The sequence below is a fragment of the Rattus norvegicus genome, chromosome 17 (genome assembly GCF_021556685.1).
Source record: "Rattus norvegicus strain SHRSP/BbbUtx chromosome 17, alternate assembly SHRSP_T2T, whole genome shotgun sequence".
Lineage (NCBI taxonomy): Eukaryota > Metazoa > Chordata > Mammalia > Rodentia > Muridae > Rattus > Rattus norvegicus.
Window position 1 is genome coordinate 38,459,062 of NC_141550.1, and position 24,738 is coordinate 38,483,799.

A 24,738-nucleotide genomic window follows, 5' to 3' on the forward strand; every position below is an offset into this window, starting at 1 on the left:
AAGCTCTGGTTGGTTGGCATTGTTGTTCTTATGGGTTTGCAAGCTCCTTCAACTCTTTTAATCATTCTTCTAATTCCCCACAAGGGGTTCTTGTTCTCAGTACAGTGGTTTGCTGCTAGTGTTGACCTCTGTACTGCACGTGATCTGGATGTGTCTCTTAGGAGAGATCTATATCCGGTCCCCTTCCCCATGCATTTCTTAGGTTCATCAATCTTATCTAGTTTTGGTTGAGATATATATATATATATATATATATATATATATATATATATATATATATATATGCCACATGTGGGGGCAGGCCCTGAATGGCCATTCCTTCAGTGGTTGATCTAAACTTTTCTTTCATATCCCCTTCTATGGATATTTTTTTTTTCCTCTTTTAAGAAGGAGTAGGAGCATCCGCATTTTGGTTATCCTTCTTGAGATTCCTGTGGTGTGTAGATTGCATCTTGGGTAATTCGAGCTTTGAGACTAATATCCACTTATCACTGAGTGTGTTACAAGTGTGTTTTTCTGTGATTAGGTTACCTCACTCAGGAGGATATTTTCTAGTTCATTCCATTTGCCTATGAATTTCCATAAGTCATTGTTTTTGATAGCTAAGTAGTATCCATTGTGTAGATGTACCACGTTTTTTTTAATTCATTCCTCTGTTGAAGGGCATCTGGGTTCTTTCCAGCATTTGGCTATAATAGGGTGGCTATGAACATAGTGGAGTATGTGTCTTTGTTGTATGTTGGATCATCCTTTGGGTATATGCCCAGGAGAGGTATAGCTGGGTCCTCAGGTAGTTCAATGTCCAATTTTCTGAGGAACCTCCAGACTGATTTCCGGAGTGGTTGTACCAGTTTCCAATCCCAACAGCAACAGAGGACTGTTCTTTCTCCACATCCTTGCCAGCATCTGCTGTCACCTGAGGGTTTTTTTTTTTGTTTGTTTGTTTGTTTTGTTTTCGTTTTTGTTTTTTATCTTAGCCATTCTGACTGGTATGAGAGAAATCTCAGGGTTGTTTTGATTTGCCTTTCCCTGATGACTAAGGATGTTGAACATTTTTTTAGGTGCTTCTTGGCCATTCGATAATCCTCAGCTAAGAATGCTTTGTTTAGCTCCGTACCCCAATTTTTTTTTCCGGAGCTGAGGACCGAACCCAGGGCCTTGCACTTCCTAGGCAAGCGCTCTACCACTGAGCTAAATCCCCAACCCCCGTACCCCAATTTTAATATGGTTATTTGGCTCTCTGGAGTCTAACTTCTTGAGTTCTTTGTATATTTTGGATATTAGCCCTCTATCAGATTTAAGATTAGTAAAGATCTTTCCCCATTGTGTTGGTTGCCCTTTTGTCCTAATGACAGTGTCTTTCAGAAGCTTTGCAGTTTCATGAGGTCCCACTTGTCGATTCTTGATCTTAGAGAATAAGCTCTTGGTGTTTTGTTCAGGAAATTTTCCCCAGTGCCCATGTGTTCAAGACTCTTCCCCACACTTTCTTCTATTTGTTTGAGTGTATCTGGTTTGAGGTGGAAGTCCCTGATCCAGTTGGACTTAAGCTTTGTACAAGGTGATAAGAATGGATCGATCTGCATTCTTCTACATGCTGACCTCCAGTTGAACCAGCACCATTTGTTGAAAATGCTATCTCTCTTCCATTGGATTGTTTTAGCTCCTTTGTCAAAGATCAAGTGACCATAGGTGTGTGGGTTCATTTCTGGTTCTTCAATTCTGTTCTGTTTTTCTATCTGCCTGTCTCTGTACCAATACCATACAGTTTTAATGACTACTGCTCTGTAATACTGCTTGAAGTCAAAGATGATGATTCCCCCAGAAGTTCTTTTACTGTTGAGTATAGTTTCGCTATTCTGGGTATTTCGTTATTCCAAATGAATTTGCAAATTGCTCTTTTGGTCTCTCTAAAGAATTGAGTAAGAGTTTTGATGGGGATTGCATTGAATCTGTAGATTGCTTTCGGCAAAATGTCCATCTTTACTTTATTAATCCTGCTAATCCATGAAAAAATATTACTCTTCAAATTTAACTTAGGATGCAGTACCAATGTTTCTGTAGCCATATATGTTAATCAGATTAGGTTTCATTGAGATATTTTCTGAGAAATATCAACTTATAATAAGAATTAGATTTATTTTATTCACATACTCAGATCTTTCAGTCTATATTCATAAGGTCCAACTAAATTGGGCCTAGTGGTGCTATGGTACTCAGTAAAGAAATCTGTACTGGTGTGGCCTGAAGAAAAGGGGGAGGCAGAGGTGGAGTGAGGGAAGGCAGGAAGGGGGAGGGGAAAGGGAAGGAAAAAAATGGGAGAGGGAAAGAAAATGGAGAACAAGAAATAGAAAGAGTAACAAAGAGTCAGTCTTTAACTAGACTGTAGTTCCTAAATGATCTACCAGCTCCCAATAGCACCACCTGGGCCTAAGCCTTTGACACATAGACCTTTGTTGACATTTTAAGATCTAAACCAGAACACAAAATTAATAAACGTAACCTAAATATAACCCTTAATTTACAATTTATTGCTCTAGCCATCTGGAATAAGTTATTTATACAATTTGATGTTTTATTTTAAATGATAAAACACCTTTAATGTATTTCAACATAGTCATGAATGAAATGAAACATAACATGCAGGCATTATTAAAAAAGACACTTTTCGTTGGGGATTTAGCTCAGTGGTAGAGTGCTTGCCTAGGAAGTGCAAGGCCCTGGGTTCGGTCCCCAGCTCCGAAAAAAAGAACCAAAAAAAAAAAAAAGATACTTTTCACCAATTAAATTGATCATTCAAGGATTCAAGGTACAATAGTGAATGTTAGTTTTATCAATTACTATTTTATATTTCTTCATGTTTATCAGCCAACTAAACTCACTGTATGTCTTATCTTTATTTGATATTATCTTCTAACAAATAAAATTCTTGAAAATCTATATCACTTATTTACTATGAAGTTTCACGACTTCCTTTTCCATCATAACTTAATTATTTCCATTGTGTAAATGTATCACATCTTCATTATCTCTCCATCACTTTAAAAAACATTGACTTTAACTAAGCAAAAGAAAGATCTGTATGAAAAGAACTTCAAGTCTCTGAAGAAAGAAATTGAAGAAGATCTCAGAAGATGGAAAGATCTCCCATGCTAATGGATTGGCAGGATTAATATAATAAAAATGGCGATTTTGCCAAAAGCAATCTACAGAGGAAATGCAATCCTCATCAAATTTCCAACTCAATTCTTCATAGAGGTAAAAAGAGCAACTTGCAAATTCATTTGAAGTAACAAAAAATCCAGGATAGCAAAAACTATACACAACAATAGAACAACTTCTGGGGCAATCATCATTACTGACCTCAAGAAGTATTACATAAAAATAATGATTAAAAACTGTTTTATGAGTGAGAGAGAGACCCAACCGCCTGGTCAGGTGGGCACTCCTGAGGCTGCAGAGCGGAAGAGACCACCAAAACTGCTCACCCCTGCCCACATCCCTGGCCCAAGAGGAAACGGTATAAGGCCTCTGGGCTCCCGTGGGGGAGGGCCCAGGAGCGGCAGGACCCCTGTGCCTGAGAGACCACAAGAACCAGAAGGAAACAGACCGGATAAACAGTTCTCTGCACCCAAATCCCGTGGGAGGGAGAGCTGAACCTTCAGAGAGGCAGACAAGCCTGGGAAACCAGAAGAGACTGCTCTCTGCACACACATCTCGGACGCCAGAGGAAAAACCAAAAACCAACTGGAACCCTGGTGCACTGAAGCTCCCGGAAACGGTGGCACAGGTCTTCCTGGTTGCTGCCGCTGCAGAGAGCCCGTGGGCAGCACCCCACGAGCGAACTTGAGCCTCGGGACCACAGGTAAGACCAACTTTTCTGCTGCAAGAAAGCTGCCTGGTGAACTCAAGACACAGGCCCACAGGAACAGCTGAAGACCTGTAGAGAGGAAAAACCACACGCCGGAAAGCAGAACACTCTGTCCCCATTAACTGACTGAAAGAGAGGAAAACAGGTCTACAGCACTCCTGACACACAGGCTTATAGGACAGTCTAGCCACTGTCAGAAATAGCAGAACAAAGTAACACTAGAGATAATCTGATGGCGAGAGGCAAGCGCAGGAACCCAAGCAACAGAAACCAAGACTACATGGCACCATCGGAGCCCAATTCTCCCATCAAAACAAACATGGAATATCCAAACACACCAGAAAAGCAAGATCTAGTTCCAAAATCATTTTTGATCATGATGCTGGAGGACTTCAAGAAAGACGTGAAGAACTCCCTTAGAGAACAAGTAGAAGCCTACAGAGAGGAATCGCAAAAATGCTTGAAAGAATCGCAAAAATCCCTGAAAGAATTCCAGGAAAACATAAATAAACAAGTAGAAGCCCATAGAGAGGAGACACAAAAATCCCTGAAAGAATTCCAGGAAAACATAAATAAACAAGTAGAAGCCCATAGAGAGGAGACACAAAAATCCCTGAAAGAATTCCAGGAAAACACAATCAAACAGTTGAAGGAATTAAAAATGGAAATAGAAGCAATCAAGAAAGAACACATGGAAATAACCCTGGATATAGAAAACCAAAAGAAGAGACAAGGAGCTGTAGATACAAGCTTCACCAACAGAATACAAGAGATGGAAGAGAGAATCTCAGGAGCAGAAGATTCCATAGAAATCATTGACTCAACTGTCAAAGATAATGTAAAGCGGAAAAAGCTACTGGTCCAAAACATACAGGAAATCCAGGACTCAATGAGAAGATCAAACCTAAGGATAATAGGTATAGAAGAGAGTGAAGAATCCCAGATCAAAGGACCAGTAAATATCTTCAACAAAATCATAGAAGAAAACTTCCCTAACCTAAAAAAAGAGATACCCATAGACATACAAGAAGCCTACAGAACTCCAAATAGATTGGACCAGAAAAGAAACACCTCCCGTCACATAATTGTCAAAACACCAAACGCACAAAATAAAGAAAGAATATTAAAAGCAGTAAGGGAAAAAGGTCAAGTAACATATAAAGGGAGACCTATCAGAATCACACCAGACTTCTCGCCAGAAACTATGAAGACCAGAAGATCCTGGACTGATGTTATACAGACCCTAAGTGAACACAAATGCCAGCCCAGGTTACTGTATCCAGCAAAACTCTCAATTAACATTGATGGAGAAACCAAGATATTCCATGACAAAACCAAATTTACACAATATCTTTCCACAAATCCAGCACTACAAAGGATAATGAATGGTAAAGCCCAACATAAGGAGGCAAGCTATACCCTAGAAGAAGCAAGAAACTAATCGTCTTGGCAACAAAACAAAGAGAATGAAAGCACACAAACATAACCTCACATCCAAATATGAATATAACGGGAAACAATAATCACTATTCCTTAATATCTCTCAATATCAATGGCCTCAACTCCCCAATAAAAAGACATAGATTAACAAACTGGATACACAACGAGGACCCTGCATTCTGCTGCCTACAGGAAACACACCTCAGAGACAAAGACAGACACTACCTCAGAGTGAAAGGCTGGAAAACAACATTCCAAGCAAGTGGTCAGAAGAAGCAAGCTGGAGTAGCCATTCTAATATCAAATAAAATCAATTTCCAACTAAAAGTCATCAAAAAAGATAAGGAAGGACACTTCATATTCATCAAAGGAAAAATCCACCAAGATGAACTCTCAATCCTAAATATCTATGCCCCAAATACAAGGGCACCTACATACGTAAAAGAAACCTTACTAAAGCTCAAAACACACATTGCACCTCACACAATAATAGTGGGAGATTTCAACACACCACTCTCATCAATGGACAGATCATGGAAACAGAAATTAAACAGTGATGTCGACAGACTAAGAGAAGTCATGAGCCAAATGGACTTAACGGATATTTATAGAACATTCTATCCTAAAGCAAAAGGATATACCTTCTTCTCAGCTCCTCATGGTACTTTCTCCAAAATTGACCATATAATTGGTCAAAAAACGGGCCTCAACAGGTACAGAAAGATAGAAATAATCCCATGCGTGCTATCGGACCACCACGGCCTAAAACTGGTCTTCAATAACAATAAGGGAAGAATGCCCACATATACGTGGAAATTGAACAATTCTCTACTCAATGATAACCTGGTCAAGGAAGAAATAAAGAAATTAAAAACTTTTTAGAATTTAATGAAAATGAAGATACAACATACCCAAACTTATGGGACACAATGAAAGCTGTGCTAAGAGGAAAACTCATAGCGCTGAGTGCCTGCAGAAAGAAACAGGAAAGAGCATATGTCAGCAGCTTGACAGCACACCTAAAAGCTCTAGAACAAAAAGAAGCAAATACACCCAGGAGTAGTAGAAGGCAGGAAATAATCAAACTCAGAGCTGAAATCAACCAAGTAGAAACAAAAAGGACCATAGAAAGAATCAACAGAACCAAAAGATGGTTCTTTGAGAAAATCAACAAGATAGATAAACCCTTAGCCAGACTAACAAGAGGACACAGAGAGTGCGTCCAAATTAACAAAATCAGAAATGAAAAGGGAGACATAACTACAGATTCAGAGGAAATTCAAAAAATCATCAGATCTTACTATAAAAACCTATATTCAACAAAACTTGAAAATCTTCAGGAAATGGACAATTTCCTAGACAGATACCAGGTATCGAAGTTAAATCAGGAACAGATAAACCAGTTAAACAACCCCATAACTCCTAAGGAAATAGAAGCAGTCATTAAAGGTCTCCCAACCAAAAAGAGCCCAGGTCCAGACGGGTTTAGTGCAGAATTCTATCAAACCTTCATAGAAGACCTCATACCAATATTATCCAAACTATTCCACAAAATTGAAACAGATGGAGCACTACCGAACTCCTTCTACGAAGCCACAATTACTCTTATACCTAAACCACACAAAGACACAAAAAAGAAAGAGAACTTCAGACCAATTTCCCTTATGAATATCGACGCAAAAATACTCAATAAAATTCTGGGAAACCGAATTCAAGAGCACATCAAAACAATCATCCACCATGATCAAGTATGCTTCATCCCAGGCATGCAGGGATGGTTTAATATACGGAAAACCATCAACGTGATCCATTATATAAACAAACTGAAAGAACAGAACCACATGATCATTTCATTAGATGCTGAGAAAGCATTTGACAAAATTCAACACCCCTTCATGATAAAAGTCCTGGAAAGAATAGGAATTCAAGGCCCATACCTAAACATAGTAAAAGCCATATACAGCAAACCAGTTGCTAACATTAAACTAAATGGAGAGAAACTTGAAGCAATCCCACTAAAATCAGGGACTAGACAAGGCTGCCCACTCTCTCCCTACTTATTCAATATAGTTCTTGAAGTTCTAGCCAGAGCAATCAGACAACAAAAGGAGATCATGGGGATACAGATCGGAAAAGAAGAGGTCAAAATATCACTATTTGCAGATGACATGATAGTATATTTAAGTGATCCCAAAAGTTCCACCAGAGAACTACTAAAGCTGATAAACAACTTCAGCAAAGTGGCTGGGTATAAAATTAACTCAAATAAATCAGTTGCCTTCCTCTATACAAAAGAGAAACAAGCCGAGAAAGAAATTAGGGAAACGACACCCTTCATAATAGACCCAAATAATATAAAGTACCTCGGTGTGACTTTAACCAAGCAAGTAAAAGATCTGTACAATAAGAACTTCAAGACACTGAGGAAAGAAATTGAAGAAGACCTCAGAAGATGGAAAGATCTCCCATGCTCATGGATTGGCAGGATTAATATGGTAAAAATGGCCATTTTACCAAAAGCAATCTACAGATTCAATGCAATCCCCATCAAAATACCAATCCAATTCTTCAAAGAGGTAGACAGAACAATTTGCAAATTCATCTGGAATAACAAAAAACCCAGGATAGCTAAAGCTATCCTCAACAATAAAAGGACTTCAGGGGGAATCACTATCCCTGAACTCAAGCAGTATTACAGAGCAATAGTGATAAAAACTGCATGGTATTGGTACAGAGACAGACAGATAGACCCATGGAATAGAATTGAAGACCCAGAAATGAACCCACACACCTATGGTCACTTGATTTTTGACAAAGGAGCCAAAACCATCCAATGGAAAAAAGATAGCATTTTCAGCAAATGGTGCTGGTTCAACTGGAGGGCAACATGTAGAAGAATGCAGATCCATCCATCCTTATCACCCTGTACAAAGCTTAAGTCCAAGTGGATCAAGGACCTCCACATCAAACCAGACACACTCAAACTAATAGAAGAAAAACTAGGGAAGCATCTGGAACACATGGGCACTGGAAAAAATTTCCTGAACAAAACACCAATGGCTTATGCTCTAAGATCAAGAATCGACAAATGGGATCTCATAAAACTGCAAAGCTTCTGTAAGGCAAAGGACACTGTGGTTAGGACAAAATGGCAACCAACAGATTGGGAAAAGATCTTTACCAATCCTCCAAGAGATAGAGGGCTTATATCCAAAATATACAAAGAACTCAAGAAGTTAGACCGCAGGGAAACAAATAACCCTATTAAAAAATGGGGTTCAGAGCTAAACAAAGAATTCACAGCTGAGGAATGCCGAATGGCTGAGAAACACCTAAAGAAATGTTCAACATCTTTAGTCATAAGGGAAGTGCAAATCAAAACAACCCTGAGATTTCACCTCACACCAGTGAGAATGGCTAAGATCAAAAACTCAGGTGACAGCAGATGCTGGCGAGGATGTGGAGAAAGAGTAACACTCCTCCATTGTTGGTGGGATTGCAGCCTGGTAAAACCATTCTGGAAATCAGTCTGGAGGTTCCTCAGAAAATTGGACATTGAACTGCCTGAGGATCCAGCTATACCTCTCTTGGGCATATACCCAAAAGATGCCTCAACATATAAAAGAGACACATGCTCCACTATGTTCATCGCAGCCTTATTTATAATAGCCAGAAAATGGAAAGAACCCAGATGCCCATCAACAGAGGAATGGAAACAGAAAATGTGGTACATCTACACAATGGAATATTACTCAGCTATCAAAAACAACGAGTTTAGAAATTCGTAGGCAATTGGTTGGAACTGGAAAATATCATCCTGAGTGAGCTAACCCAATCACAGAAAGACATACATGGTATGCACTCAATGATAAGTGGCTATTAGCCCAAATGCTTGAATTACCCTATATCCCTAGAACAAACGAAACTCAAGACGGATGATCAAAATGTGAATTCTTCACTCCTTCTTTAAATGAGGAAAAAGAATACCCTTGGCTGGGAAGGGAGAGGCAAAGATTAAAACAGAGACTGAAGGAACACCCATTCAGAGCCTGCCCCACAGGTGGCCCATACATATACAGCCACCCAGTTGGACAAGATGGATGAAGCAAAGAAGTGCAGACCGACAGGAGCCGGATGTAGATCGCTCCTGAGAGACACAGCCAGAATACAGCAAATACAGAGGCGAATACCAGCAGCAAACCACTGAACTGAGAATAGGTCCCCCGTTGAAGGAATCAGAGAAAGAACTGGAAGAGCTTGATGGGGCTCGAGACCCCAAAAGTACAACAATGCCAAGCAACCAGAGCTTCCAGGGACTAAGCCACTACCTAAAGACTATACATGGACTGACCCTGGACTCTGACCCCATAGGTAGCAATGAATATCCTAGTAAGAGCACCAGTGGAAGGTGAAGCCCTGGGTCCTGCTAAGACTGAACCCCCAGTGAACTAGGCTATGGGGGGAGGGCGGCAATGGGGGGAGGGTTGGGAGGGGAACACCTATAAGGAAGGGGAGGGGGGAGGGGGATGTTTGCCCGGAAACCGGGAAAGGGAATAACACTTGAAATGTATATAAGAAATACTCAAGTTAATAAAAAAAAAACTGTTTTGTGTTGGTACGGAGACATAGATTTGAAGACACAGAAATGAAACCACACCTATGGTCACTTGGTCTTTCACAAAGGAGCTAAAACCATCCAGCACATAAAAGATAGCTTTTTGTAGCAAATGGTGCTGGTTCAACTGGAGGTCAGCATGTAGAAGAATGCAAATCGACCCGTTCTTATCACCCTGTACAAAGTATAAGTCAAAGTGGATCAAGGACCTCCATATAAAACCAGATACACTCAAACTAATAGGAGAAAAAGTGAAGAAGAGCCTTGAACACAAGGGCACTGGGGAAATTTTCCTGAGCAAAACACCAATGGCTTATGCTCTAAGATCAAGAATTAACAAATGGGACTTCATAGAACTACAAAGCTTCTGTAAGGCAAAGGACACAGTCATTAGGACAAACCAGAACCAACAGATTGGGAAAAGATCTTTACCAATCCTACATCCAATAGACGACTAATATCCAAAATATACAAAGAACTCAAGAAGTTCGACTCCAGAGAGGCAAATAACCCTATAGAAAAATGGGATACAGTGCTAATCAAAGAATTCTCAGCTTAGGAAAATCAAATGGCCAAGAAGCACCTAAAAAATGTTCAAGATCCTTAGTTATCAGGGAAATGTAAATCAAAACAACTCTGAGATTCCACCTCATACCAGTCAGAATGGCTAAGATCAAAAACTCTGGTGAAAATAGATGCTTTTGGGATGTGGAGAAAGAGGAACACTCCTCTGTTGTTGTTGGGATTGCAAACTGGTACAACCACTCTGGAAATCAGTCTGGAGGTTCCTCAGAAAATTGGACATGGCATGGTAATGTGGACCCATTTATACCTCTCCTGGGCATATACCCCAATGGTGCTCTAACATATAACATGTACGTCTATACAATGGAGTACTACTCAACTATCAAAAGCAATGACTTCATGAAATTCATGAGCAAATGGATGGAACTAGAAAATATCATCCTGAGTGAGGTAACCCAATCACAAAAAAACAAACAAACAACAAAAAACCTACAAACACATGGTATGCCCTCACTGATAAGTGGATATTAGCCCAAAAGCTTGAATTACCCAAGATAAAATCCACACATCACATGAAGCTCAAGAAGAAGGTCATCGAAAGTGCTGATGTTTCACTTCTTAACAGGGGGAACAAAAATATTCATAGGAGTGATATGGAGACAAAGTTTGAAGTCCAGGAATTGCCATTCAAAGTCTGCTCCACCTGTGTATACAGCCCATTTATAGACAGCCACCAAAACTAGATAATATTGATGAAGCCAAAAATACATGCTGACAGGAGCCTTATATAGCTGTCTTCTGAGAGGCTCAGCCAGAAGTATATCAAATACAGAGGTGAATGCTAGCATCAAACCATTGAACTGAGGACAGGCTCCCAGTTGTAGGAAATAGAGAAAGGATTGAAAGAGCTGAAGGGGCTTGCAACCCCAGAAGAACAACAATACCAACCAACTAGAGATCCCAGTGACTAAAACACTACCAAGAAGTACACATGGACAGACCTGTGGCTTCAGCTGCATATGTAGCAGAGGATGACCTTGTTGGGCACCTATGGGAGGAGAAGCCCTTGTTGCTGCCAAGGCTGGACACCCCTCCCCCCCCAGTGCAGGGGAATGACAGGGGCATGGGAAAGGGGATTTTTGGGGAGGGGAAACACCCACATAGAAGGGGAGGAGGATGGGATAGGGGGCTTATGGCCAGAAAACTGGGAAAGGGAATAACATTTGAAATGTAAATTTAAAAAATATCCAAGAAAAAAGGGGGGGGAACCATTGTTTCTATTTACTAGTTAATGTGAGTAAAATGGAGTGAATTTGTCTAAGCAAGTTCTGAAGAGTCGATGTTATGTCCTTTTGATAAATGCCAAGGAGTGATATAGATATAGTTTTAGTTTTATAATTTTCCGAGTTAGTGTATCAGATTGTAGTGCCATCAGATTTGCACAAAGTTTTTCCTTGCTCCACTTTCCCCAGCATTTGTAGTAATTTGTTTTCTTCATCTTAGTCATTCTGACAAGGGTAAGATGAAATGTCCAACTATTCCTAATTTCCACTTCCCTAATTGTTAAAAATGATGAATGTGGGCAGAGGGAACACCCATTCAGAGCCTGCACCACATGTGGCCCATACATATACAGCCACCAAACTAGGTAAGATGGATGAAGCAAAGTGCAGGCTGACAGGAACCGGATGTAGATCTCTCCTGAGAGACACAGCCAGAATACAGCAAATACATAGGCGAATGCCATCATTAAACCACTGAACTGAGATCGGGACCCCTGCTGAAGGAATCTTAGAAAGGACTGAAAGAGCTTGAAGGGGCTTGAGACCCCATATGAACAACAATGCCAACCAACCAGAGCTTCCAGGGACTAAGCCACTACCCAAAGACTATACATGCACTGACCCTGGGCTCCAACCTCACAGGTAGCAATGAATAGCCTAGTAAGAGCCATAGTGGAAGGGGAAGCCCTTGGTCCTGCCAAGACTGAACCCCCAGTGAACGTGATTGTTGGGGGGGAGGGTGGTAGTGGGGGGAGGATGGGGAGGGGAACACCCATAGTGAAGGGGAGGGGGAGGGATTAGGGGGATGTTGGCCCAGAAACCGGGAAAGGGAATAGCAATCAAAATTTGGAGTCATGGCTCATTTTTAAACTTTGATGTGTTTGTTTATTTACTCCTGTTTCCTGTTTTTGTTTTTGAGTTCTATATACACTATGAAAATTATCCTTTAGTAAAAATTTAATCCACTAAGATTATCTACCATTCTGTGAGCTTCCATTTCACACGGTTAATTGAGTCCTTTGATGGATTGTAGTTTTATGAGTTCTTACTTGTCAATTGTTGGCCCTAATTCTTGAGATAGTAGAATCCTATTTAGAAAGTCCTTTCCTATATTTTTGTCTTATAGGGCTCTATTTTATTTTTCCTCTTAGCAGTTTTAGTATTTTATGTTTCACAAAAAGATCTTTGATCCATTTGGAGTGGATTTTGTACAGGGTTGTGGATCAGGGCAGAATTTCATCTCTCCACAGTTTTTCTGGGACTGTTTGTTGAAGATGGTGTTGAATCTCCATGGTGTAATTTTGGACATTTCTGTTGAATATACGATGGCTGCAGTCATATGTACCCATGTTTGGATCTTCTATCTCATTCTATTAATCTACCTGTCTGTTTTTTGTACCAAACACACACTGGTTTTGCTCCTTACAGCTTGAAGTCTGGTATCATAATCTCCACAGCACTGTGCTTTTTGCATAGGCTTTTGTTTTGTTTTGTTTTCCAGGGTCTTCTGTGGTCCCATATGAAATTGAGGACACAGTTTTATATTCCTGTTAAGTATGTCACAAGGACATTTTAAGCTTATATTGAGTATGTAAACTCCTTTGGTAGGATGAGAAATATAAGTACTAAATGTTCTTTCTTATGCATACAACCCAGTTGTTAATCTTCAGCTGTGAGCATATTACCTGTAGTAACTGCAGAAATCTTGAAATTAAAGGAGATGAAGGTGGAAAGAAGGAGCCCTAGAGAGTAAGAGAAGAAAAAAATCAGAAAATCATGGGGGTGGACTTTATCTGAGGAGGGCTGTTATAGAGATGGAGAGGGAAGGAAGAAGAATAATGAACATTAAGATGAACAGCCATAAGGGAATATACTATGTTATGTATTAAAAAATACTATGTGTACGTGTGTGTATGTTTCTATGTGTACGTGTGTGTGTGTGTCTGTGTGTGTGTGTCTGTGTGCATGCATGTGCATGTGTGTGTGTGTGTGTGTGTGTGTGTGTGTGTTATGAAGAACACTTTAAAGAAAAGTACATGAGAGGAAGTAGGGGACAATGTGAGGGAAACTGAAGGGGACTGGATAAAATATATAAATATTCATGTATCAAGTTCTCAAAAATTGTAATAAAACAATAATGTCCCCACTATGACTGTCTTGACAGTAGTCACAAATCCCCTATGACTGCCTCAAGAGTAGTTTCCACTCTTTTACCTTGGAAGTATAAATATTGTAACAAAATAATTGTAATGTCAGGTATAAATTTATGAAACATTTAATGGAGTTTAAAAGAAATTAGTTGTTTAGATTTATGTTGCTCCTTTGGAACAATAACAGAAATTAGCGAACTTTTCTTTCTGAGTGGGCAGGAATGGTGACTTGGGTTTGGGAAACTGCCTTCCCCATTGTGTTCATTCTTCTTTTGTTCTGTGCTGAGCAGTTGAAGGGTTAAGCACTTTGGAAAGATTTCTTGAGTCAAGGGTGGTTTCCCCTACACATGACTAAATATGCTGTAATCCCTCTCACTGTTAGAGCTGGAGGGTTGTCATGGTGTGAATTAATCATGACACAAAATGCCATTTCTAATGAGCCCAGGAACTTCTGACACAATTCTTAAACTATTTTTTTAAGAAATATCTCTTTTGACATAACTACCCAGTCTGGAAATGATTGGCTGGGAAGACTTGTCTCCCTACAGTGGAATCATGAGTGGAGAGTGGCAAATACTTCTTTAGCTGATGGATTTCACTCTAGCATTTAACTGCAGTAAGGGAACATTTTACATCTTTTTCGAAATGATCTTGGTTCATTCATGTCTGTATCCTTACACTTCGGTGGTTTGCTTTGTCAGTCAATACCATGGCTTTGTTTACAATCCTGCATATTCAGATACCTTTTCCTTTCATTTTCTCATTGTTGATTGCTTAGACAGCTGTTTTCCTCCTCAGAAATTAAGAGTTTTCTTTCATTCTTGCTCATTTTTGATCAAGGCTCTTTTCTAGTCTGGGCCAACAGGAAAAAATGTAGAGAATGTGCAGGTTTATTTTCGTCTGGCTTTAAGGATACAGGTAGTACCAGAAGGTTGAGCTACTTCTCCATTCAATGCCCTTCTGCTACCCCACAAATGACTATGGCCTATATTACCCTATCTGTCACAGCGCAGTACAATCTCAACCCAAACTAAGTGGTACTCTGCTCTATTAAGATTTGTTTGTGCAATGACTTTAGATTCAAGTCTTTAAATATTACGTTTCTTGCTAGTAGCTTTGTTTATTGAGGTGTAGATATTTTAGAAGATGAAGAATGAGGTCACTTCCTGCAAGTCTCTTCTTCCTGGCCCTTTAAGATGTGAACCAGTAGCCATCATAGCTACTACCATCTCTACCACCACCATGCTTCATTACCAGTTGCATATTGTCTCCTCAGACACTGACCCAGATTAAATCCATGTTCCTATAAGTTGCTACTTGTTAAATATTTGGTCACAGCAATGAAAAAGTAACTAAAATAAGCCCCTCCCACATGAGATAAATGAGAAATGTGTGTTGTTTATAACAATAAGAGAATTTTTTACTTGGAGTCCATTTGCTTTAAATCTATGGGGAAAGGATACATGATGGGGTTAAGCAGTCATTTAACCCCACCAAAGACTGGAGAGATGGTCATGGTGTAGCTCACAACAATCTCTAACAGCACCTTCAGAGATCTATCTGGGGAAGTCTTATGGCCCCTTATGGGATTTGCAGTCATGTGTACAATCTCACACAAGGGTTTGCACAAGGTACAGACACATGATTAAAAAATTAAATTTTTATAGCAGAGTTAATTTAAAGTGTTTTGCATTCTGAATTAAAGAGCTTAATTTTTTCCAAAAAAAGTATGTATTTCAAAGTTTGAATTTCTCTTTCCCTCAGTGGTTAACCTTCACTAGAGAACCGCTAGGTAAATATGATATTTTTTTTCTTATCAATTACTTCAAATGAACAATCAAGGCATTACAAAGGTCACTCTTGCTTGAACCCCTCTGTTATATGAGGTTCAACTTTCCTTCCACTAAACACAGAGACTTCTCAATGTGTTTTTCAAAGACATCTACGAGCCTTAGCTCTGCCATCCATTTAGAGGGAATCTCACTGTTTCTGGTTATTTAAGTTATGCCCACCCATTTCAGTCCCCTCCCCTGCTTATATTTTGCTGATATCATTTCTCTCGTGGGTTAAATATAAACAGGTGAGTAACCAGTGCCCCGTTTCCTGGCAATACACTTTATTTCATCTACTTGTTGGAATTCAGGTAAGTTTCAAGGAAAAGTATAAAACAGAATCAATGGGAAGTTATGTTGTGCTGTTTGTCCTAATTAAGCTGAGGCCTGGCATATCTGGTAACTTTGACAAGCCTAGTTCATCCTTCCTGTATTCTGTCCTCATGTGGGAATTTAGTGCCTGGCAAGTAGAATGGGGACCTTACCTCAGAAAATATGAGTCAGAAAACCATGCCATGTGAAATTTCAGAAAAGGATGAGAAGATTTTTTTTCTTAACTTTTTATTAGATAACCTTGCACAATACTGTATTTACTTTCACAGGGAGTTTAAGAAAATAGAAAAAATGGCAATATTAGTAATAATTTTAAAATTAGGGTTTTTTTATGATGCAAAAAATAAACTCAAGTTAGTTGTAGGGCTTGATCCAATTTCCTACCTTTGGCAATTTTAGTCATTGTCTTTATATGAGCTGAGCATGTTCAAGTTTCTCTGTGGTGTTCTCAAGCTTTTGTGTCTTCATCCTAACCTGGATTTTACTGCCTTCCTTTTACATTTGTTTCTGATTTTTTTAACCTGATATTCTTAACATAAGCAGTGGGAATGAGCACAGAACTAAAATGCAGGTTTCCAGATATTGCTATTTCACACACGTGCACAGTACCACAATTCTGCAAACTTTCTCTGAAACTCAAATCTCACCTATCAATGGCGGTGTTTGGAATAGGAATCAATAAACACATTATTTTATATGATGGTCTTATAGAGCATTTATGATAAGCTCATATAAGTTATTAGATTTGGGCAAAGATATAAAGATGGCTTAATAAATGTTTTTGCCTCATAATATTAGGTTATGAGTTCAGATCTTGTCTTCACACAAAAATCTGGTATGGAGACACACAGCTATAATCCTGGCACTGATGAGATAGAATTAGGCAGATCCCTAGAACTCAAAAGTAACTGGCCAAAACGTCTGAATTTGTGAGCCCGAAGTTCAGTGGGTCACTTTGCTTTAAGAGAGAGACAGAGACAGAGACAGAAACAGAGACAGAAACAGAGACAGGGACAGAGTGTCAAAGTAAAAAATGACAGAGGAAGACACCTGTCAATAACTTCTGGTCTTCTCAAACACCTGTACACACATACATGCATACCAGAATTTACATGTGTACACACATACATACAATCAGATACACAAGGTTTTTCACAAATATTAACCTATTTAATCGGCCTGACAACAGAATTGAAGATGATAACTTCATTCCCAGTTTAGAGCTAAGCACATCATAATGCAAAAATGTTAAAGAACTTGAACATAAACTCACACAGGAAGAAATAGAGGGCCAAGGATTCTTTTCTTGTTGGTGTGGCTCTGACTGCTTTAATGATTCTGGCCAGCAAAGTTACAAACATAAAACAATAATTAAACTCTAATTAGGGAATACTATTGATTCAAATTGAGTCATCAAAACTTTTTGGAATACAGTATATGTTCCAATTTGGTATATGTTGCATCTTGGGAAAATGATTATACAGGAATGAAATAACTAAAAGAGTAATTGAAAATACTATATTTAAAGTTGTTTTGTATATTTTGTTAATGCCAAATATGAATGTTAATTTAAAAATATGAATGTTGGCAGCTGATGTGGTGGCACACACCTGTAATCCCAGCACTTGAGCTTTAATGACAGGAACATCTGGAGTTCAAGGTAACCCTGGACTACAAAAGGAGAAGCCATCTGGAATTATAGTACAAGCTGTCTCAAATAAAACAAAATAAAATTGAATAAGAAAAGAAAAGAAGTAAAAGGAAACATGGATCCATTTTCCCAAATACTCAAAGAATAATTTCAGGGACTGGTCTAGCAACTGCTCTTCTAACCTTGATTTGGACATCTTTACAAATCAAGGCTTCAAAATGAATTTAACTTTTGGTGCTCTCAAAAAATATTATCAACACTTTGGGTCTCATAGCTACCTAATGTACTGTAAAGGTTTGGAAATTGTCCTAAACTTGTGCTGATATGGGTTCTGTATCTAAATATTTACATTAGAAATACAGCAAAACATTATAATATTTACCTACTAATCCATTTAAACATAGCAATTCTATGTCTGATATGGTGATGCATGCATTTAATTACAGTGCTCAGGTGGCAGACACTGGTGGATCTCTGCAAGTGTGAGACCAGCCTGATCAATATACTATGTCCATGGTCTACCAGTCCTGGTCTAAAAATAAAACAAGAAAAATAGCATCTTGTGACCAGAATCATGGTTAATTGGGTTAAGACATTTGCTGCTAAGCCTGAGGACCTGAGTTTGATCAATTCTGGACACACACACACACACACACACACACACACACACACACAGGCACACACACGCACACACACACACGCACACACACACAAACACACGCACTAAATGTAATACAAATGTATAAACAAATTATATGCTGACATAATGCATATATAATGCATAATTTTAGAAAGGCTATTTTTAAAAAAGGATCTCAAATGTCATTGTTACATAGCTTTACAAATTTCCTAATAATTTATTATAATCCAAGATAACTAGATTGTTTAATTGTCATCTCTATTCAATCTGTTAGGACCTCACAAACCATAAATATCCTGTAAATTAGTTCTGGAAATTTATGAAGAAAATTATTATCTTCCTTTATTACAAAGATTCTTTTGATCACATAGACCCTTTTACAAATCTAAAGAATTCTAAAGTTCTCTACCATGTTTTCAGAGCCAATGGTGTAGAATTAATCTAGGGCCAAGTTGACATTTTGTTATTTAATGTTTATTAGCCTGTATTCATTTAACATTATCTGAATTTGAACTTTAGCAATTAAAATTATCCTTTAACTATGATTTCAAGATACTACATTGTCTTGTTAAAAATAAAAAAGGGGTGAAACTGGTTCAAAAATTAATTCCTGCTGCTCATGGAGCCCTCCAAAATATTGATTTACAAATGTTATATTCTTCTTCTGAAACAATTCTTTTTCTTTAAGCTAAATAAACATATTTACTAAAAATGATCTGTAATTTGTACATTTCGACAATGAGAGGCAAAGGAAATTACTTCAAAGCATTGGCATTCTTTGAGCATTAAAAATAAGATTGAGTGCATGAAGTTGAGAGGGGAAACAAAGGGATAAGGGTAGAAGAAATGGGGAGTGAATTTGATCATAACATATTAACAAATGTATTAATATTAAGATAATTTAAAATATTGTCTAAATGTTCATAAAGGGGAACATTTTTTGAATGAAGAGAAATACTAGCTTCAAGGGTATATCAAATAAGAAGCAACCGTATTGTGTGTAGTTTACCTATCAGGAGTAGGGAACATCAGATTATCTGACACAGACAGATGAACAGACAGACAAAGACAACTAATGTACTTTTGGTATCTATACAGATTGATAACTTAACAATTTGCTATTTAACTTATCCTCCTATGTTTCTTAATATATAGACATGAAATTATTGATTAAATCAGTGGCTGTAATACTATTCCTGTAATATGAAACAAAAAGAAACAGAGATTAGAAGAGCCAGTAGAAATATTAGGTGTTTGTAATTGTTACAATTTTTAAATTCATTAGATAGTTGCTAGTAAATTGTCTGGTGCAATAGTTAATATATATAGTCAATCTGAGAGAATTAAACAATATCTAGAGAATTGGGGAGATACATGTGATGTCTGTAATTGAGGATGTTTTCAGAGAGGATTAACTGAGCTGGAGAGAGCCCTCTACAAATGTAGGCAACACCATTCTATTGGCTGCTATCATGGATGCAGGTTGAGCATCAACATATGTCTCTGATTTCTAGTGTGCAAAGATGTGAGCAAGGAGCTTCCACACATTCTACACCAGCCAGGAGGTGGTGAATTGCATCCCCTCAAGCCAAGAGATGCCTTTCCTCCTTTAAGATGTGTGTTGTATATTATTTTGGTCAGACCTACCTGGAAGCAGCCAATGTTGATGGTTTGCTTTGCTATGAATGAACTGCATGTGTCTTAAAAATGTATCCAAGGTAACCAGAGTTTCAACATTTTCCTGCAGAGTATGGAAGTGTTTAGGTTTCTCATGATCAGGAAGAACAGGGGCTTTTCAGTTCCTATAAAATGCTTATCAATGGCCTTCTGTGTATACAGCTTTGATGTAGTTATTTCTTTCCAGGCTAATGTCTCTATCTGTCAAGAACCTTGCCTTTTAAGTAAGAATTGTGTTACTTTACAGAAGGCAAATCCTTCCGAGTAGTGAGTTGTTTGTAAACTGACCCAATGAAGTGAAACATGGGCAATAACAGGTAACTTTATTTCAAGATCAAGAAAAGAAAGTTTGCTTACAAGAGAGTAAGCAATTAGTCAAAGAGGAAAAAAAAAACAGATACATGAACTAACATAGGTGTATGTAGGCAAATTCTACTGATGTTAAGAAAATATAATATGCTCAACTAATTATTCAAATTGTTCTTTTCTAAGAAAATGAAGAGCTATCTTCATGAGGCAAATTCTCAAATAGGGAAAGAAACAAGGTTGAGTTCTTTTGCATGTTTCAGAGTACTTGATGGTTAAAAAGTAAGACAATACCTGCGAAATCACTAAAGATCTACAAACAGAAGGATGTTCTGTTTCTTAGTTCCAACGGCTGTAGAACATTTTCCATCCTATAAAGGTGGGAGATTATCTTTTTCATTGGAAGTTTTAGAACAGTCTAGGACCTTTTCTTAAATACAGTAATGAATATACAAGCAAGCCACGTATTTAAAATAAAAATCTTTCATTCTATTTCCTCTCATAGGTCAGATGTGCTTATGGTATATTCTTTTAGGTTATAACATGTTTCTTTAATTTAAATATATTTTATTTTTGAGATTATAATTTAACTACAATACTCCATTCAACTCTCTTAAATCACCCTCCTTACTCTCTTTCAAATTCTTGTCCTTGTTATAGATTGTATATGCAATATGTATGTGTATGTGCAAGAATATGGTTTTTCCTTGACTGAGAGTAATGACTACACTTATCTGTGGGCATAAAAACAATTTTTGGATTGTTGTTAGAGTATATATTTATATAACTTATATTTACATATATATTTTTCTTAATATAACCTGTTAAGTCCTTGTACTGTTACTTGTATAGATGTTTTAGGACTGACCATTTAGTACTACACAATAAATTGGTGTGCTCTTCCACAGGCAAAGCGACCTTTCCCATTCCTAGCTTTCCTCAGTTACCTGTTGCATTGTGTCCTTGTGGGATTTTATCCATGCAGGGTGGCATATTTATTAGTGTCATCCTTGTTGTACCCATGTCCAGGCTGTCATGTTGCTAACACTTTATGGTGTAGCTTCTGATATTACAGGAAAAATAAATATCATAGCAAACTCCCTAATCCACTGGCTCTTAAAATTTTTCTGCCACCTCTGACTGCGGTTGCCTGGACTTTGGTTCAGGAGCATTTTGCAGATGTATCCATTGGGACTGGCCACTACAACTCTGTATTTTGATTGATTGTGGTTTTCTGTAATGGTCTCTGTTGTGAAGAGACACCTCCTTGGTGAAGGGTAAGGACTGCACTTACTTGTGGATAAAAGGACAAATTTCAATAGACAGTTATTAGGGATTATGTTGCTTTAGCAAAGTAGTTATTGTAGATTCTTTACAATGACCATGACTTTGCAAACACTGAGTAGTTATTTTGTTTCCATTACTTTTCATGGTCTTATTTTGAGATACCTAGCAATTTATAATCAGACTTATGTTTGTTTGTTTGTTTTACCAATAGGTTCAGGGAAATAACCTACCTTTCCGTCAATAACTAAAATGTGGCATTATATAATTAAGGCAAATGATTATACCAGAGGACACAGCATACCCTTGATCCACTCATTCCAGCCAGTCATTCACAATTAGTGAGAACCAGATCACCTGCAAAGTAAACCATGTTAAGATATGTCAAGCTGGGAGGGTCAGACAATTCAAGCACAGAGTTTGCAAACTTGTTTACAGACACACCAATTACATTGAATTTAACATAGAAAGTACTTTGAAAAAATGTTTTACTACTGGAATTATGAATTAGACTTCCAGCTGAACATTTTGTCTTCAGAAGGTATCTCTGAAAGTTAATAAAAATACCTTCTCTCTGAGATCCAGAACTAAAAAATCCTAGGAAAGTAGCATCCCATTATGTTATGTCTCAGAGATACACAGATAATTCACTGTTTAAAAATATTTAAAGCAAACACTCACTGGAACTGTCATCAAATCTCAGCAGGAGAATGACAATATTCCCAAAGCTGTCCAGTATAGTGGACAGTTCTCACTGAAGCAAAACTGAGCCATTTAGTGTTCAGAAGGTAACAGACTGACCAAAATAAGAAGTGTCCATCCAAAAATGTTCATTTCTTTTATATCTGGTTGCTCCTCTATTTACTTTTACTTGTTACTTATTATCAGTTCATTGCTGTCAGCTAAGATGTCAAGAATTCACTTTTAAGCATATCAGGCCCTTCAGATCAAATGATGTCAGGACACCGAGTATGAATCCTCCCCATACTTAAGATTCATTTTCTTTTCAGTAAGAGGTATAAAGTTCCATGAAAGATTCAGTTCATCAAAAGCAGGAACCAGAAGCTTAAAGTACAGCAACTTTTGAATTGTGGTTCAAAAGGACTCTGGCTACGGGGACTGGAGAAATTCAAGGACTTGAGAAAATCTCTGAGTCCAGCACAGCTCTTGGGGGAAATAAATATGCAGAAGTGAGATCTGTAAAGGATGCACTGTTTACCTAGACGCAGAGGTGTAGCACTGGTATCCATGATCAGTAGACACCAAATACAAAAAAGCTTTATGTTGTGACACATACGCAAATACATGGTTAGAATTCCTAAAATATCAAATAAAACCTTATTATGCACTGAAGTGTCCATCTTCTTGAATGAACACTGTTTTCAGATGTATAGTGGACTTTTCTAAAACATCCCATGACATGGCCCCTTTTTGTGCGAGAAAGGGAATGTGTCTATTCACTTTGAATACACTCTTTGTCTTATCAACTGTAAGGACATGGCTAGCTTGAACAATTGGTTCTTTCTTCTAAAATAAAATCGCAATTTGCTTTGCTTGGTGCTATTTTTGAATGAATTAAAAACCCAATTCCATGTTTCTTAGAATCCTAACTTTCTTGATATTTTATGTAACACAGTGAAATAACTTGCTGAAGTCCTCGGGGGGGCACTGCTCTATCTTTTTTCCCCCACCATTATTAAATTGAGTATTTCTTATTTACATTTCAAATGCTATTCCATTTCCCAGATTCCAGGCTAACATCTCACTAACCCCTCCCCCCTTCTATATGGGTGTTCCCCTCCCTATCCTCCCCACATTACCACCCTCCCCCCAAGAATCTCATTCAATGGGGTTCAGCCTTGGCAAGACCAAGGGCTTCCCCTTCCACTGGTGCTCTTACTAGGCTATTCATTGTTACCTATGCAATTGGAGTCCAGGGTCAGTCCATGTATACTCTTTGGGTAGGGGCTTAGTCCCTGGAAGCTCTGATTGGTTGGCATCATTGTTCATATGGGGTCTCAAGCCCCTTCAGCTATTTCAGTCCTTTCTCTGATTCCTTCAATGGGTGTCCCATACTTGGTTTAGTGGTTTGCAGCTGGCATTTGCCTATATATTTGAAATATTCTGGCTGTGTCTCTCAGGAGAGATCTACATCCAGTTCGTGTCAGCCTGCACCTCTTTGCTTCATCCATCTTTTTTTTTATTTTATTTTTTTTATTATTAACTTGAGTATTTCTTATATACATTTCGAGTGTTATTCCCTTTCCCAGTTTCCGGGCAAACATCCCCCTCCCCCCTCCCCTTTCTTATCGGTGTTCCCCTCCCCACCCTCCCCCCATTGTCCCCCTCCCCCCAACAGTCTAGTTCACTGGGGGTTCAGTCTTAGCAGGACCCAGGGCTTCCCCTTCCACTGGTGCTCTTACTAGGATATTCATTGCTACCTATGAGGTCAGAGTCCAGGGTCAGTCCATGTATAGTCTTTAGGTAGTGGCTTAGTCCCTGGAAGCTCTGGTTGCTTGGCATTGTTGTACATATGGGGTCTCGAGCCCCTTCAAGCTCTTCCAGTTCTTTCTCTGATTCCTTCAACGGGGGTCCTATTCTCAGTTCAGTGGTTTGCTGCTGGTATTCGCCTCTGTATTTGCTGTATTCTGGCTGTGTCTCTCAGGAGCGATCTACATCCGGCTCCTGTCGGTCTGCACTTCTTTGCTTCATCCATCTTGTCTAATTGGATGGCTGTATATGCATGGGCCACATGTGGGGCAGACTCTGAATGGGTGTTCCTTCAGTCTCTGTTTTAATCTTTGCCTCTCTCTTCCCTGCCAAGGGTATTTTTGTTCCCCTTTTAAAGAAGGAGTCATCCATCTTGTCTAGTATGGTGGCTGTATATGTATGGGACACATGTGGGGCAGGCTCTGAATGGTCGTTCCTTCAGCCTTTGTTCTAAACTTTGCCTTCTTATTCCCTCCCAAGGGTATTCTTCTTCCCCTTTTAAAGAAGTAATGAAGCATTCGCATTTTGGTCATCCTTCTTGAGTTTCATGTGTTAAGGGTAATTCGAGCAATTGGGCTAATAGCCACTTATCAATGAGTGCATACCATGTGTGTTTTTCTGTGATTGGGTTACCTCACTCAGGA